Below are 17,956 nucleotides of genomic sequence, written 5' to 3'. Positions count from 1 at the left end.
TTCGTGGGAGAAGTGCTGAGTCTGGGGCCTCCTTTCTCTGTGATGTCCTGGGCCTCACGCCCTGGCTGTGCCGGTGCTCTGCTGCGTGCCGGCAGGTGCTTTCTCCCACCTGGCTAACCAAAGCCCAAATCCGAGTCTTCATTACGCTTAACGACTATTTATTTTATGGGCCCTGTATGATTTATTTAATAATTTCCTATTAAAGGGCTTTTTGGTCATCACAAATAATAATGCAGTGCATGACTCTGTAGGGAAACCATCTACCTGTGTGCAACTCTACACACAGGATAAGTAAATTGCTGGGCGGGGGGGTGGGGGTGTCAGAATCTCTTATTGACAGTGACACTTATGGACCATGTGGTTGTGCTAACTTGAGCTTCCATCAGCAGGGTACAAGGGTACCCACGAGTTTGCAAATATGGAAGATTGTCCAGCACTTTACTTTTTCCCAATCTGGATAATAATGTGAAATCTCCCTTAGTTTTAACTGGCATTTCTCTGGCTGTGAGTATGACTGAACATCCCCCGATATGTTAAAAAGTCAGTTGCTGGGCAGCCCCAGTGGTGCAGTGGTTGTGCCGCCTGCAGCCAGGGGTGTGATCCTGGAGACCCGAGATCGAGTCCCATGTTGGGCTCCCAGCGTGGAGCCTGCTTCTCCCTCTGCCCGTGTCTCTGCCTCTCTCTCTCTCTGTGTCTCAATAAATAAATAAAAATCTTTAAAATTTTTTTTTAACAAGTCAGTTGCTTACGCTTATTCTCTTCACATGTTTCAATTAGGTTGCAAGACTTTATCTTATTGTTTTGTAGGAGCTCTTTACATATTTTGGAGATTAGCTCATGGTTTATTTTATAATTATTGATATCTTTTCCCCAGTTGGTTGACTATCTTTTGATTTTGGTTGTAGCATCTTAATATCTTCTTTATGTATATCCTGCAATTTTTTGTTATGTTTATTCCTAGGAATTTGCTGTTTTGCTGCTGCTAAAATATGCTGTGTGATCTCTCTCTTTGGTTATTGAGCCCAGCACCCTTGGCAATGCTAAATAAAGTCAACCCAACCAACTGGGCAAACAACAAATGTTTACTGGGCACCTACCTAGGGTTTAAAATATTTTCTGAGTGAAGAGGCTTTACTGGGTGCTGAGGAGATACAGGGATAGAAGATTGAGTCCTTGTGAATCATGCAGAATCTATTGAAAAAGGACACAGAAGTACACATCGGTTGGCAGCTGGTGGGTGGTGCCAGGCAAAGGGTCAGGACCTTGTTGTCATAGGTGGAATGTGCTTGGTATAGGCCGCCCAGGGAGCACCAGGCTGGATGGGGCGGGATTGGTGCCCAGCAGGAACCTGGGCACTGGGCACAAATAGGCCGTCTCTGCACAACAGAGGAATACACATGAGAACATGAAAAGTGCCCTTCTCACCCATGCCTGAAACATGGCACTTTATTTGCCCACCAAAGTGGAAAGATTTCTCTGAGTGATAAATTCCAGAGTGAGAGAAAATGCAACAAGAGCACCCATTCCGCGGGAGACTGAGTATTTTTGTGCTCTTCTTCAGATAACTTTTCTTTTTTTTTTTCTCAGATAACTTTTCTAGAGAACAACTGGACAACACACACCACAGCCTCACAAGCAAGTCCCGCTCTGGGCGTTCATCCCAGGAGAGCACTGTGAGCGGGCCTACCGCCTGTCTCAGAGTAGGCGATTGGCAAATTCGCTATGCCATCCATTTGACGGGATTCCGGGCAGCTTTCCAAGTGATATTTTGGAATATTTCATGACATTCATGACCTCACATGAGGTCATAAAGACATGTATGTATATGGAGAGAGAGGTATATGTATGTATACGTGCATATATAGAGAAATGTGTGTGCACGTGATACAAGAAATAGAATGCCAGAAACCATTTTAGAGGGCGAATTGCCCTCTTGTCCCCATAAAGGGCCAGGTAACTACAAAGCAGTACCTGTGTCCCCACCTGGGCCCTGGACCCACGGTGAGGACACCTGGCTGGGACTGTCTGGCACCTGCTGTGCACCTGGCTCCCGGTGAGCAGCGGGCCTCAGGGCTCAGCTGCCCCACCAGCCTCATGTTCTGGCCCAGCCGTCTGTGTGGGCAGTGAGAAGCTGGTGGGACTGCCACCAGCTCGTACGCGAGGGGTCCTGGAAGATCTGCTGAACAGCCAGGTCATCTACTTGGAACCTGCACACCTCTGAAACTGGCTGGGAGGACTCACGGAGGTCAGGTGGGGGTCTTGTTACTTTCTACAGAAAGCAACCCGCTTTAACATGTGTTTCTTGGGGCACCTGGGGGGCTCTGTTGGTTCAGCATCCAACTCTTGATTTTGGCTCAGGTTGTGATCCCAGGGTCCTGAGATGGAGCCCTTCCCCCCCCCCCACCGCCTCCCTCCCCCCACCATCGAATTTTATGCTTAGTCTGGAGTCTGCTTGGGATTCTCTGTCTGCACCACCACCCTTGCCACGTTTGTGCTCTCTCTCTCAAATAAAGTAATACATCTTTTAAAGACATGAGTTTCTTGGGGCACCTGGTGGCTCCGTTCAGTTAAGCGTCTGACTCTTGGTTTCAGCTCAGGTCATGATCTCAGGGCTGTGGGATCCAGCCCCGCGTTGGGCTCTGTGCTGGGTGTGGAGTCTGCTGGAGATTCTCTCTCTCCCTCAGCCACCCCCCTCCCCCCAATGCTGCATGCACGCAAGCTCTCTCTCTCTCTCTTAAAATAAATGTGCTTATTTAACAAGACGGAAGAGCAAGATTGAGGTGAATGCAGCCAAATGATCCCTTGCTGGCTCTGACATGTAGCAGCCGTGGGGCCTGACTGTTCTCCTCTCTGGGCTTGACGTCTTTGCTTCCGAGGTGGCTGTGCTGCTGCCCATGTCAAAGCTGTCTGGTTGGAGGAGCTGGTCTGTGCCACTTGCCAGGAGAGATGCATGGGTTGGGCGCTAGGGACTGGGCTTGACCAGGCTCTGGCCTCCCTCTCATCCGGTGCTGAGAGTCCCCTTTCCTCAGCCCTCAGAACAGGGACCCCAGACCCTGTAGGCCATCACTTCCTCCCTCCCTAGGGTCCCCAAGGCTCTCATGGGCCAACATTCCCTACATTCATCAGGTGTGTGACCCACTGCTGAGCCTGCTCCTTGTCTGCCATGATCTCCTGTTTGTCCACCCACTCGGCCAGTCAGCTTGCAGGTCACAGCACTGGAGCCTGGGCCATTTGAATGCCAGGCACTGCACCGGGCATTTGGGGTGAGCCAAGAGGCATGTGAAGCTGTGTAAGAAAGCACTCCACAGCTCCATGGCTCAAAACAACAACGGTCCTTTCACACTCTCTCACAGATTCTGTACTGGAGGACTTCAGGAAGGGCTCAGCTGGGGGGTTCTGGCTCAGTTGCGGCTTCTGCGGGGCAGCTGCCCAGCTGGGCCGGGTAGGCCTTTCTCTCTCTCTGTCACCTTGGGGCTTCTACAAATGGCCTTCCGTGTAGGCCGGTGTGGGTGTCCTTACATCATAGCGGCATTGTGTACCCACACACCAACATGGCAGCTCAGGGCTGCCAGCATCCTCCCTGGAGGACCAGGCCATCAGTAGCCCTGCCCAGAGTCCAGGGCTGGAAACTGGGTCCATCTTCCTCCTGTAGGAGGAGCCATGGGATGGACATGCTGTTGTGCTCGTCTCAGAGGGACATGACCTGCCACGACACATGGCCGTGCAAGTGGGCCATTGGGGTGGAGCGAGGGCCTGGTGTGCAGGCCAGCAAGGATGCAGGGTGCAAGCCTTGTGGGCTGGCCCAGGACAAGTGCAGCGAGACACACTGAAAGAAAATATCAGACCTCAGTGAATGATGAGATTTGGGTGATGTCACGAGGACTGACACTGGCCACACCATAGAGAGTGATGCGGGTGACCACAGCAGACCAGTCAGGACCCCACGGACGTTGTCAGTGTGAGTTCCTCCGCTTTAAGGGAACCATGCCTTTTCTCATGGTCTGGGCCTGAACAAGAGGACCGTATGCGTGGCGCATGCCCCATAAGATACACCTGCCAGGTCAGCCGAGATAACGCAGCAAAACAACACCCACGTATAATCCAACTACAGGCAAACATCTCGCGTAAGGCTCACGGCACACAGATAAATGCGGGAGAGTCGAGGCTTTACACATTGGCCAATCAGATAGGGTTGCCCCGGAGTTACTGTGTGTTGGGAAATGACCTCATAACATTACAGCTTGTTACTGATTAATCTTGTTTGATAGGGGAGGTTATGCGGCCTTTTAGTAAGGGCTACTTATAATTACAGACCAGCTGAAGCTTCCAGAATTATGAAGTGCATTTCAGGGTATTTGAGAACACAGGACACCAGCCAGGGTGCCCAGCACTCGTGGGCGGCTGAGCTTGCACCAACCACTGACATGGAGTCAGGGGTCCTGGGGCTACAGTAGGCCAGGAGGTTCCTCGCCTCCTCCCAAGGGGTGGATGTTTCAGTCTGTATATTCTGGAGGGTTGGTAATACCTCCCAGGACTCCAAAGCCAGTGGGGACCCCTGTGTCATTGACCTCTGTGCCCATCTGCTTCGTCCTTTCCAGAGCGACATGACAGCAGCCACATCGGATTCCCCAACAGGAACCAGTGCTCACTTGGTCTGAACTGCCCCAGAACAAGACCTGTTTGGGAGCTTGGCTCAAAGTGCCTGCGGGCTGGTACAGGACACACCAGTCAGATAGCCACCTGATGCCCAGAGCATCCTGAAAAATAGGAATAAAGATGGAGCCCTGCTCCAGCTGCAGGCGAGGGGAAGGAAGTGCCTTAGGAAGCACAAGGCTGCAAGAAAGGAAGCGCCAGACCTAAGTGCCTTAACCTAGGGAGGGCCACTGGCTGACTGTGCTGAAGCTCCTGAGGCAGGGCAGGTTCCCGGGTCCGTTTGGTCCAGTGGCTCAAAGATGCAGTCAAGGCCTCAATTTCTTTCCATCTCTGCCTGTCTTCAGCATAGTTGGCCTTCTTCCAAATCCAGTTCTCTCTCATGGGCACAAAGTGGCTGCTCCAGTTCCAGACTTCACATCCAAATAGCACCCTCCCCGGGGAAAGAAAATGTGTTTGTGTCAGTGGTCCCCATAGGGAACTGCCCTGACTGTGGCCAGGAGAGAGGAAGATGTGATGGACATCAGTGAATCTCACCCTGCAGGGAAGAGGGGCTGTGGGCAGCTAGGACCCAAGCGTCCGGGCTGTGGGTATTGGGGGTGGGGAGGGAGGCAGGATGCTGAGTGGAGGTGGAGAACTGCAGGGCCAGATGGAGCAAAGCCTGCAGCTGCAGCAAGGCATCTGGGTTTTATTTCTAGTCAAATGCCTTGGGGGCAGGACAGACAGAGATCTGTGCAGGCCAGTGTCTCCTGGCTCGTCTGGGGAGGAGTAGCACGCTCTGGCAGGGAGCCGGGCATGAAGCCCCAGAGGCAGCGGGTGGTAGGGGCTTAAGGGGGGAGGGGCCTGAAGCTGACACTCCCCCCAACCCAACTGACCCTCAGCTGTGTGCCTCTCCTGGACCCAGCACTCCCGCAATTCCTCCTTGTAGACGCGGAGACCTTGCACACAACAGGCAGCTTTCAAGATCACAAGCCAGCAGATGGCAGCAGGATTTGAACTCAGGCCTGTCCTGCAAGTCCAGGAAGGCAGCTGCTCCCAGGGAGGGGGCACTGAGCATCCAGATAGCCCAGGCTCCGGTCCTGGAGGCTGTGGGGCCAGCCCGGTGGGGAGCCTGGCTCCGGGGAGCCCACGGCTGGGCTCTCAGACCTGCTGCGTCTGAAAGGAGGGAGCAAGTGAGTGGTCCCAGCAGGAGCACCCCCCCCAGAGGCTCTGCAGGGGCCCCATCTAGCACACCCTGCCGGGCGCTCCCCATCTTTCAGGTGAGCTGTTCTGCAGAACACTGATGGACAGTCCTACAAATGAAGTGAGTTTTGTTTGGCGAATGTGATCGATCGCTGCCCTGCGGGGAGACCTGCCTTCCTAATCTACTTAATGTGGCGTTTTGAATTCTCCCGCCAGCTAGTTCTAACAAGCTACTGGTTTCCTCATTGATTAATGAGATCAATAAAATCTTTGATACATTTTATACTTGTGTGACAGTCATGATTTGGACTTGGATCTGGTCATCCGAGGTGTGGTCCAGGGGTCTGGGGTGGGCAGGGCTCCAGGGAAGATGGAGAGGCTAAGCCGGAGGACGGGCTGCCCTGCCTCTCCCCGCTGAGCGCCTCTCCCACGGGGCCTCCCCAGCACCCAGGGTTGCTGTGTGATAGCCCTGCCCCCCTGCCCCCTGCAGCGGTGGGTATCCTGCTCATACAGGTGCTGCTGCACCTCCAGACTCTCACTCAGGGAATTCACTCTCACTCTTACTAGGGTGTTAGTGGCTGATGCTGGCTTTCCATGGATGTTCTTGGACATTTCTATGGACATACCTTTAAAACCAGAGGATACTCAAAGTAGGCCCTTGACCTGGATCAGCCCTACCCAGATTCAGAATTTCTTCAACATTCCTGCTTTTAAAATAGAATTTAATGGAAAATCTGAATTCTATGCCAGAGGACATCTGTGTTTATTTTAGTACAAAACACTAGGGGGACAGGTTAGAATCAGCATGTGGATTTCCAAATTCCATGACTCCCTCAGGAGGGTGCCTGAAGGTAGCAGTTTGACAGACCTCCCTAGAGTCCCCCTCAAGGGTGACAGTTCAGGGGTCCCTCCTGGCCACAGCTAAGAGCAAGACCCTTTGTTAGCCTGATGAGGAGTAAATCCAGAGACTAGCCTTTAAGTTTGCTCAGAGACCCTAAAAGAGTATTTGGGGATGGACGGGAGAAAGGGAACATACCGCCAAACAGGACCTGGATACTTGGGTCCAACTTCTGTGCCTGCCTCTCAGGTGGGTCCCACTGTGAGTCCCATTGGACAGCTGTCCTCTGGATGCACCCCACCAGATCACAGGAAGTGGGGAAGAGCTTAGCTGGGCCAGGAAGCCCACCTGGGCTGAGGGTCAGAAAGCTCACTGGGCTGGGGGGCAGAGCTCATCTAAGCCCCAGGTCAGAGCCCACCTGGGCCTGGGATCAGAGAGCCCACCTTGGCCTAGGGTCAGAGCCCACCTGGGCCAGGGTACAGAGCTCACCTGAGCCTGGGGTCAGAGCCCACCTGGGCTGAGGGTCAGAACCCACCTGGACCTGGGATCAGTGCTCACCTGTCTCAGGTGATGCTGGAGCTGAGCAGGTGTGGGAAGGTGGGAAGGTACCAATGGTGTGTCCCCGGGGCTGTTGGTTAGGGGCCAGATCACAGCAGGGCCCCGGCGTGGCCAGGATGACTCAGCCCACCCTCCACTTGGTTTCTCTGGGCCGCACATGTTCCAAGGAGACATCTGGCATTTCCCTGTCCGTGTCTCCTGGGGGGGGGAGGGGCGGGGGGGGGAAGGTTGGGGGGGAGGGTTGGGGGGAGGGGGGGTTGGGGGGGCTGGGGGGTGGGTGGGTGGTGGAAATGATTCCATGAACTCAGAGGCTTAGAAAGGCCTGGCAGTGAAGTCGGCTCCACAGGCAGAGCCGTCCCGCCGCCCCACCCCCAGCTCCATCACCCACGGCACACGTTCCTTTTCAGGACGACCCCCTGGAAGACTGCACCCCAAACCTGAGTCCTTCCAGTCGGGGTGGGGAGGGGGCGGGGCCTGGGCGCGGAGGGGGCGGGGCGGGGCGGGGCCTGGGCCGCGGGGCGGGGCCAGATCGCCACCGTGTGCGCTTGCTCCGGCCGCTGCCAACTCCAGGCTCCGCGGCCCGGCCCATCGCTGTCGCTCTGCTGCCACCTGGTGTCGCGGTGCGGACGTGCACCCTCTGGCTCTCACCTGTGGGACCTGCAGGTGCCCTGCGTTCCTGGAAGGCCAACCCCGCAGAGGAGCTTCTAGGCCGCAGTGATGGGCGTAGGGTGGGGATGAAAGGGAAGCTGTCCACTCTTCTGGACTCAGCTTGGGTCCCCGACGAGTACAGTTGCTCCCTGTGGTGTGGTGCTACCTGTAGTGCATTCATGAGCTGCTCTCCTCACTTTACCGCTAGGGAAACTGAGGCTGTGGTAGTGCTTCTCTCGTGAGGATGTTCAGGTCCTGCTGCATACCAGTCACTGTTCTAGGGCCTAAGAGACCCCCAAACAAAGCTCTGGTTTGTAGATGGAGCCTCTTTTCTAGAGTGGAAAGCGAATAAAGAAGGAGACAAATGCCAAACTCTGTAATAGAGTTAACGCACCATGACCCCAGAGTATGACATATCATTGTGTCCTGTAGCGGGAAGCACAGTTGCAGAGCAATCCAAGGGAGAGGTCAGTGAGTGGTGCGCTGCTGACTTGGACAGATGTGAGGACAAGGAGTGGAGACCATTCCAGGCCAGGAGACAGTGGTCCCAAGGCCCTGGGGCAGGAGCAACTGGGAGGCCATCGCTAGAGCCCAGTGAATGCGGGAAAGGCAGGGAGCATGGAGGATAAAGTGGGGTGAAGGGAAGCAAATCCCCAGGCCCTGTGGGGCGTGTCAAAGACATGGACTTATTCTAGGTGCGTGAGAAGCCTGGTGGGGACCCAGGGGGTGGCAGGGAAAGGGGTGGGCATGATGTGATCCAGAAGTCCCTCTCTGGCTGGAGCCAGCAGGAAGCAGGTGGGGACACGTGCTGCCTTCAAGGCTCAGGGGGACAAGGCTGAGGGTAGAGCCGGAGGAGGTGCTATGGGTGAAGGCTGATTCCCAGGTGTCAGGCCCAAATCACCCACAGGTGTGGTGGGAACAGGGCCAGGTGACGTTTTGTAAATGGTGACATTGCATGCATTATCTCATTATTTAGCACAATAGTCCAGGGCGTTCCATGCCTTATCTGACTTGATTGGCACAACCACCTGTGAGTCAGGGTTATTGCCCCCATTTCAAGCATAAGGAAGAGAAAGCTTGGAGAGCGACGTGCTCCCAGTTTCTATGGTGGTGAGGGGTTGAGCAGGGCTTTCACCGACATTAGGCTTGTGTGTGTGACTTAAAAAACTGAGGTATAATCCATGTAGCACAAAATTCACTATTTTAACTAGTACCATTCAGTGGTTTTTAGTATATTCACACCGCTGAGCAGCATGTCTAATTTCAGAACATTTTCATCACTTCGAAGAGAAACCCCTCTGCCATGAGCAGTCACTCCCAACTCCCTCCTCCCTCCTTGCCTTGGCAACTATGGATGTGCTGTCTGTACATGTTTGCTGAGGAACTGCATGCGAGCGGAATCCTACAACACAGGACCTAGGGGGATGGGCTTCTTTCACTTGCCATGTTCTCCAGACTCATCCGTGTGGTAGCAGGTGCATTACTTTTTATGGCTGAATAATATTTCACTGCATGGGTATGCCACATTTTGTTCATCCGTTCACTCGCCAGCAGGCATGTGGGTTATTTGCACTTTTTGACTCTTGCGAGCAATGCTGCCGTGTGTGTGTGTGTGTGTGTGTGTGTGTGTGTAAAGGTGTCTGCTCAGTCCCTGTTTCTATATTTTGGGGCACATACCTAGAAGTGGAATTGCTGGGTCACAGGGTAAGTCTATGCCTGCCCTTTTGAGGAGCCCCCAGGCTGTGATCCAAAGTCATGAGAGGAAAACTACAGACCAATATCCCTCATAGACAGAGATAAAAAGTCTAAATAAAATTCTATAAAATTGGTTCCGACATGTATGAAAAGAAAAATAGATCATGGCCAATGAGCTTATCCCGGGAATGCAGGGGTGATATAATGTTTGCAAATCAATCAATGTAGTTGACCATATTAACAAAGCAGCAAAGAGCAGCCGCGTCATTATCTCAGTAAGTGCGGGGGAAGAACTTGGCAAAATCTAACATCCATTCCCAATACAAACTCTTGGCAAACTAGGGATAGAAGTGAATTTCTTTGACCTGATAAAGAATTTGTTTACAAAACCCATGGCTGTTATCACATTGAGCAATGAAAGATGGAATGCCCTCTTCTTGAAATAGGAACAGGGGAGGGAGGAGGGAGGAGGTAAGGAGAGGGGAGGAGGAGGGGGAAGGGAGGAGGGAGGGGGAAGGGTGGAAGGAGGAAGGGAAGAGAGAGAAGGGAGAAGGGGGAAGGGGGAGGAGGGAGGAGGGAGGGAGGACACAAAGGAGGAAGGATGGAGGAGAGAGGGAAGAAGACATCTGCAGACTGAGGAAGTACCCTTGACAGAAAGAACTGGAAGGTATAAGTCAGGAAGGAGAGAAGCGACCCCAAGAGGAAAGTCTGAGATGCAGGAATGGACTGTCAGTGGAGAAGACGGCCAACATCTGGAAACTATCCAGGCGCTCCTGAGTGAGACGAAAGGTGGAACGTGGATCAGTCCTGATACTTAGCTGCAAACAGGACACCTCCTCTGGCTCAGTTTCAGCAGAGAACACCCTTGTCAGTGAACATTGGGCCCCAGCTCCGCAGGTGCACTGACGGAAACTGAGCCCAGCGTGCTGCGGGGCTTCTCGGGTGAGGCCCAATGGCTTCGGGGCAGGGTCTCTCCATGGAGCACGCTGGCGTTTGAGAAGGAGGATTCTTTGATGCGAGGGACAGCGTAGTTGACCACCAGCTGCCTGACATCCCTGGTCCACTCCCAACACTGGTCAGCCCACGCCCATGGCCTTGTGTCAACACAAATACAGATACATTCGTGAGGTCTTCCAGGGGAGGGCGGCCCCGTCTTTGGCGAAGAACGTGGCACAGGGTAACCCAGAAGAGGTTCAGTTGCATCTGTCCCAAAGAGCTGGGCTCCTTGCCCTATGCTCCCCAGAACACAGCCTCCCCTGTGCCCGTTATCCACTCACATCGGCCACGTACAGATCCAATCTGGCTATTGAGCCAGTGTCCCAGAGAAGCGGAAGCCTCGGCCACATGCCCCTAGCCATAGAGGTACCCGGAGACACTGTTTTTACATCTACTATGGAGTCAGGAATCACATACGCAGGCAATCTTGCAAGTGCAAGGAGATTGATCCAAGTCTGCATATGGAGCCTATCTTGTGCTTTCCAACATTAACGAAGGAATCTAAACTTCCAGGCAACCGTTTTGTGCTCTCAGCTCACATAATCCAATTATTCCTAGTACAGAGTAAAATGCACTCATCTTCTCCCTAACGGGCTAACCCAGAGTCTCAGGGTCATGAGCCTATGTGGCTCCTATGTGTGATTAGGAGAAGGAATCTCTTCTCTAAGGCATTTTACTTACATCTCCTGGAAGATTTTAGCACATGTTGATGTTGTTAGAAGTAGGTATTTACTGTCACCTCCCAGAAAACCATCATAATAAATAGACGAGCGTATAAGTGTATAATGTGTACAACATGAGTGCAACTTCCTGTTTGTGCAGTGCACAACCTGTGCAACTATACTCAGTAGCCTTATAAGGTCTCATGCGCCTTCAAGTTCAACACTGTCGGGTAATGTCTCTACTTCTAGTTCAGTCTCAAGCCCATGTTGAGGATCAGAGGCCTAATACATAAAGGTCAAACAGCGCCGTGCAGCCTGCATCAGGGTCCCATCCTCGGCCTTATCAACATTTGGAGTCAGATAGTGCCTTGGAGGGGAAGCTGTCCTGTGTGTTGTCAGGTGTTAGCCAGGATCCTTGCCTTTGTGCAGTGCACACAATGGGCATTACCTCCCAGTTGTGATCATTAATGTTTTGTTTTTAAATTTATTTTATTCATGAGAGACACACAGAGAGAGGCAGAGACACAGGCAGAGCGAGAAGCAGGCTCCTCACAGGGAGCCCGATGCGGGACTCGATTCTGGATCCTCAGATCATGCTCTGAGCCAAAGGCAGACTCTCAACCACTGAGCCACCCAGGCGTCCTGGGAGCATTAATGTTGTATCTGGACTCTGCCAAGCCCATCCTGGAGGTGTCACCAGCCCCGGCGCACCAGAGGGAACACAGAGCATGAAAGAGGGCAGTCCACCCCACAGGGCTGCACTCGGCTGCCGAGGAAGGAAGCATGGAGGGAGGCTGTGTCCCCTCTCTGCTCAAGTTCATGGATCCCCCGCCACCATCTGATGTGCTCCCTCTGCTCCCAGGCTTGGGTTCTGTCCTCGGCAGTGTGACTCTGGGTCCATGATGACTCTGTGTTGTGGTTGCACCCGCACCTCCCGCCCCATCCTGCCATACTGAGAGGCCCCGGGTGCTCGGCGGGGACAGAAACAGCAACATTTCCCTTCCTCAGCTCGTCCCACTGCCTGCGTTCTGCACGGTGCCGAAAGGAACCTGAAGTGTCCTGGGAACGCAGTCAAATCGATGTGACTGCCAGTAGGCCTGTGAGCTGGATCTGGGCGGGCACTCCAGGCTTCTTGCCCCCTCCTTCCTGGGAATGCAGGTTCGCTCACTACCCTGGCTCCCGGAGCTGCCCCGAGGACGTGGCCTTGACACGGATGTGGTGGTGGTCACAGCTGTGCCATGTAGGTGACCGAGCCCAGTTCAGGTCTCTTGATCAACTTATAAGATTTGGAGGGGTGGGTGTGGGGCTGCTTAGAAGCCTGTGCTCCAGGCCTGGGGACGACTGTCCATCCTCCCGTGGGAGCAGTCCTCCCCGATGTGCGTCGGGAAGGGTTTATGCCAGAGAAATTGGGGTGTAGCAGTTGAACAAAGCTGATGGAGCACCTGGGTGGCTCAGTGGTTGAGCATCTGCCTTCGGCCCAAGGTGTGATCCTGGAGACCTGGGATCGAGTCCCACATCGGGCTCTCCACATGGAGGTTGCTTCTCCCTCTGCCTGTGTTTCTGCCTCTTTCTGTGTCTCTTGTGAATAAATACATTTTAAAAATATTTTTTTTTTAAAGAAAAAAGCTGAGGACCAACACTGGTGGACCAACACTGGTCACCAACACTGGTGACCCTGGGAACTACGGGGCAGTCCCTGTGAGCACCAGCGGGTGGGGGCGGCACCCCTACCCTGGAGGCAAGTGCCTGTTACAGAAGCCCAGGTGGTGCTCCAGGACTGGCTGTGCGTCCTCAGACCCCCGTCCTGTAGCTGGACGTCTGTCTGGCTGCTTCGTGGAGCCAGTGGGCAGTGGAATGGGGTTGGGGGAGAGAGCATGTTCCTTCCTCCGGTTTAAAGATCTGATCTGGAAGATGCACTCACAGCTCTGTCCTGGCCTTTCAGCCAGAAGCTAGTCACGTGGTGCCGTGAGCCCCAAGTGGCGGGGATGCAGGGGTGACCCGGAGCCCAGGCAAAGTCCCTGCCGCTGCCTAAGGAGCACTCAGCACTTAAGGGCGGGGCGTGTCTGCCGTAGTTGAGAGGCCACGCGGGTGGAAACACAACTTCTGCAAGCAGCTGTTGGCCGAGCCGAGGGAAGGTGGGAACTGTGCTGTTCTTCCTTGTTGTTCTGCCTTCTGCCCCCTGGATGCCGGCCTCTGCTCAGATTGTAGGGCACGCCTTAATCCCACACATCGCCAGCTCCCCAGTACCTTCCCCTCGCTGGACCCACTCTCGAGTGTGGGAGGGACAGATCCAGCATAATGTGTGGCAAGCTGCTTCCGGGAGATGGGAAAATGACAAACTAGGGGATCCCAGGGGCTGGGCTCCCCGTAGCCCATGGCATCACCCAGCCAAGCCAGAGGGGAAAGGTGGTGATCTCCGAAGGAAACGGGGATGAGGGCGTGGTGAGCTTTCTTAGGGGCCCTCAATAAGAAACTCTCTCTCCTCCACCAGGATCCTGAGCAAATCAGGAAACAGCCAGAGTAAAGAGCGTTTGCATCGAGAGCCCCGTGGGTAGCAGGACTGCGCAGCCCCAGGCGAGGCCGCCCTACGCAGCTGGCTGAGTGAGGCCACCTCCCACCTCCAAGGGCTGCTCCACGAGGACACGAGGACACGCACGGGAGGGAGGGAAGATGTTCACCTACATGTTCCTGAACCGCAGCCTCTCCGCCCGGGCTCGCTGGGCAGCCACTTCCCTCTGATATTGGCTGCCCTGCTCTTTTCGTGTGTGAGAGCTCCTCGTGTGTGGGGTCAGCCTCGTCTGAGCTCCCGCTATGCCGCCCCCACCCGCTAGTGCTCACAGGGACTGCCCCGTAGTTCCCGGGGTCACCAGCGCTGGTCCTCAGCTTTTTTTTTTTTTTTTAAAGATTTAAAAAATGTATTTATTCACAAGAAACACAGAAAAAGGCAGAGACACAGGCAGAGGGAGAAGCAGGCTCCCTATGGGAAGCCCAATGTGGACTCGATCCCGGGACCCAGGATCACGCCCTGGGCCGAAGGCAGACGCTCAACCACTGAGCCACCCAGGTGCTCCATCAGCTTTGTTCTCATCGGAGATGGCTCTGGGTTTTCTGGACACTGCATTTCCTTCCATGTTAATTTTAGAATTGTCACTTTACAAAACAACAAAAAGAACAGCCTGCGAATGTTTCTATGGGCATGGGTTGAATCTGTAGATTAGTTTTCAGTATTGGGTCTTCCCATCCTGAGCAGGGGACGTGCTCTCTCCCCTTACGCGGGTCCTTCCCAGCTTCTCTTGAGAATGTCTGTGTTCCCAACACAGAATTCTCTGTCTCCGTTAGAGGCTCCTGCGTGTGCAACACAGTTGTACAGGACATTGCTGCTGGTCTGTGCAAAAACAACTGCTCAAACGCAATTGTCTGCAGGCTCCTTTGGGTGTTCTACGTAAGCCGCCGTGTGGTCTGTCCCTTCTGTTCCTAGTCGTGTGCCTGTTAGTTGCTCTCCTGGCTTGGTCACCCACCCCGGTGGCCGGTGCCCCTGTCCTGGTCACGGTGGCGCGGGGAGCCCGCCTGAAAGGCAGCCGGCGATTCTCAGGCTCCGTCTGCACCACCTCAGCTGTCCAAAGTGACGGCTTCCAGTCTCAGCTCAACATGTGGATTTGTGTGCTTTCCCTCCCGGGGTTTGGCCGCGTGCTGGTCTGTCACTCTGAGCGGCCCTCTGCACCTCCGGAAATGTCGTTTCCATGCCCACCCAGCATGACCTTCCTATAGTGACACCCACGTCCTGCACCCCGTGCAGTCAGGGCTTAGCCCCGCTTCTGCCCTTGCCCCCCTGCATCCTTGTCGTGAGCTGAGCGCGCGTCGGTCCGCAACCCTCTCTTGCTCCGTTGGCATTTACCGTGATTTATTTCTACGATCTCACTGCCCGATTCTCAATTGCCCGTCTGCCATTCGTTCCTGCTTTTCCTCACTTTCTTGATTTCTTTTGAGTGAATCAAATGCTTAATTAACTTTGCTTTTCTGTTAACTTGTTGGTTATATTCCTTCACTATTCTTCATTACGGCTACTCTGGCAATTGCAAATAGATTCTTCTTTTATTTTTAAATTTTTTAAATTAAAAAAATTTTAAAAGATGTTACTTATTTGAGAGAGAAAGAGAGAGAGAGAGCATGAATGGGGAGGAGGGGCAAAGGGAGAGGGAGAAGCAGACTTCCCGCTGAGCAGTGAGCCAGACGTGGGACTCGATCCCAGGACCCTAAGATCATGACCTGAGCCAAAGGCAGACGCTTCATCCACGGAGCCCCCCGGGTGCCCTTATAATAGATTTTGGGCTTGCTGTCGTCTGTGGCTACTTCCCCACCTTGCTGCAATCTGGGAGCCTGTGCCTCCCACCCCCTCAGAGCTGTCCCCTTGCAGGGATTCTCCATGCAACGCTGTGAGCGCTGCTTTGCTGCCGACACTCACTTTGCCCCTGGTTGGCGTGTCGGTGCTGCTCTGCGTGCGTCTCTGTCCAGTACCACCGCCCTTCCGCCGGCATGGACCTCCGTCCTAGTAGTGTGCTAACCGAGCTATGTTTCCACCTCAAGCCGAGGCTTACCATAAGGTCCTGGCCCTTTTGTAAAATTTCAATCTGCCACTCTTTGGGAAGGAAGCATAAAGGCAAGGACTCTGGAGCTGGAACGCCTGTGTCTCATTGCTTGCCTCGCCAATTTGCAGGCTGTGTGACCTTGGGCAAGTGACTCAACCTCTCTGTGCTTTGGATTGCTCATTTGTAACATGGGGAGATGTGGCACCAACCACATAGGGTTGTTGGGACAATTAAATGAGTGAATACAGGCAAAGTGCCTGTTACAGAGTGTAGCCCACGGGCAGCACCGTGGGGAGCAGGCCACTGCTACTGTCATTGTTATTTTGGGTGAGGCCACGAGGTGAGTCTGAAATCTAAAGTCACGCTTGCACGTTATATGATTAACAGGTTCAGGGGCCATGGTGGGGATGCGGGGACAGACAGCATTCGAGGTTCGTCCTCGAACCCTGGGGCCCTGTGGGCAGGCAGGCTCCTTTCCAAGAGGAATGAAGGGGCTAGTGGAACCCATTCTGGGGACACCAGGGCTGCTCCAGGAGGTGCCATGATCCCCACAGGAGGAAAGTCAGGAACACGGGGCAGGTGGTGGGAGCCCTTGGGAATCTTGCAGCCCAGCCTGGATGGGGGTGGGGGCAGCCAGGAAGGCTTCTTCAGAGAAGCAGCCTGAGCACTGAGTCTCAGAGCAACACAAGAGGCCACTGGGCTGCAAAGGGAAGGTGACCTTTGGTTCCTTAGCGGACGGCAGAAAGTTGGGGCCCAGGCTCAGCCTGGGAAGCTGTTCCAGGTCCAGGAGCAGGGCCTGGAGACTCTCTCCAGGCAGCATGGGTGGGGTGGGGGGTGCGGATGGGGGAGCGCCTCTTTTATTTACTGCATCACAGGATGTGAAAACACGAGGAATTAGTTCTTTTAATGGAACAACTGGTCAAACTGGGCTGTGATCTTTAAGAGTATTTTTAATGCTTCCATTTGATGATACATTTAACGCACACACATCATCACCTCACTTGAAGACAATATTCTATAAAAGGTGCACCTGCAGCTCATCACACCTGTGAGGCTGGAGCCCCCCACCCCTCACGGCGGCTCGGATCCTGGGCCCGATCTGGGCAGTCAGAGGCCTGGGCTGAGCCTTGTGTCCCCGGCTCCTCAGGGATGATGCCAGGTTGTGCCTTGTCTTGGGAAAGTCCTCAGGGCCCGGCCCATGTCTGTGACATGTCCTGGGCTCTGGTCAGCACCACAGACACAGGACCCACACTAGCCACACTCCCTCCGTCCTGGAAGGCCGCAGAGGCTTCCGACCAGGGCGAGCGGCCATCAATCTCGAGGTGATTATGGACATGATTTCTTCCCGGTTCCCTGAGCGCGAGTGACCGGCCTGGCCCCGCCCCAAATTACATCTCAATCAGTGTAAAAAGGCATTTGACATTTCCCTTGATTTATGTACTAACCTTTACATGCAGCGGCGCGGTGCACTGATTGCTCGCCTCGGCTGGGCTGCGTGGTGGCGGCTCTGGGAGCGCTTCTCAGCGCTGAGTGGCTCCGTGAGACGGGCTCACGGCCGAGACCTTGGGCGCGTCCCCAGCCGCCACCTGCCCTGGGAGGGGACATTCCCACGAGACTGGGCCCTCACAGGTGCCACCACACACTCATGTCTTGGCACAGAAAGGATTGGAGAGGCTGCTAAGATTGGTGACAGACCCATATGTGAGATTGGTGACAGACCCATATGACCCGTGTGACTGTGCAGCTGGGAGTGAGGGGGTGTGAGGTCCCAGAGACCCCCACGCGTGCCTGCCCCACCCTCCCACAGCCACCTGTCCCTTAGAGTGTGGCTCTAAGTGCATGGTGTCACGCCCTCACCGACACAACCAAGAACCCACACTCTGCACACTCGTGTGCACATGCACACAGACACCAGCTAAACCTGCATGGTTACACATGCATACACACGCACAGTGCACACTTGCAAGTACCCACTTCACACGGAGCTCACAGGCATAAACTGGTAGAAATGCACACATGGGCCCTCTGCACACTGCATGTTCACACTCACGTGGGGAATGTCACATGGGTGAACTGATGGAAGGAGAAGCCCCTTCTGCTGCCAGAGGTCCAGAGCACCAGGACAGACAGGGCTGGGCATC

At 54.3% G+C, this 17,956-nt stretch overlaps 1 long non-coding RNA gene across 1 annotated transcript; it reads right to left on the bottom strand.

The window, feature by feature from the left end:
• Window positions 1-744: 744 nt before the first annotated feature.
• On the bottom strand, window positions 745-17,384 carry LOC140638762 (uncharacterized). Its single transcript, XR_012035721.1, has 3 exons — window positions 17,261-17,384; window positions 7,877-8,208; window positions 745-7,426 (listed from the first exon to the last, which is right to left on the bottom strand). It is a non-coding gene; the product is annotated as an uncharacterized lncRNA (long non-coding RNA).
• Window positions 17,385-17,956: the final 572 nt, after the last annotated feature.

This window comes from Canis lupus, chromosome 8 (assembly GCF_048164855.1).
Source record: "Canis lupus baileyi chromosome 8, mCanLup2.hap1, whole genome shotgun sequence".
NCBI classification, from domain to species: Eukaryota; Metazoa; Chordata; class Mammalia; order Carnivora; family Canidae; genus Canis; species Canis lupus.
The sequence above is the reverse complement of the archived record's forward strand: the minus strand, read 5'-3'. Positions and strand labels throughout refer to the sequence as shown.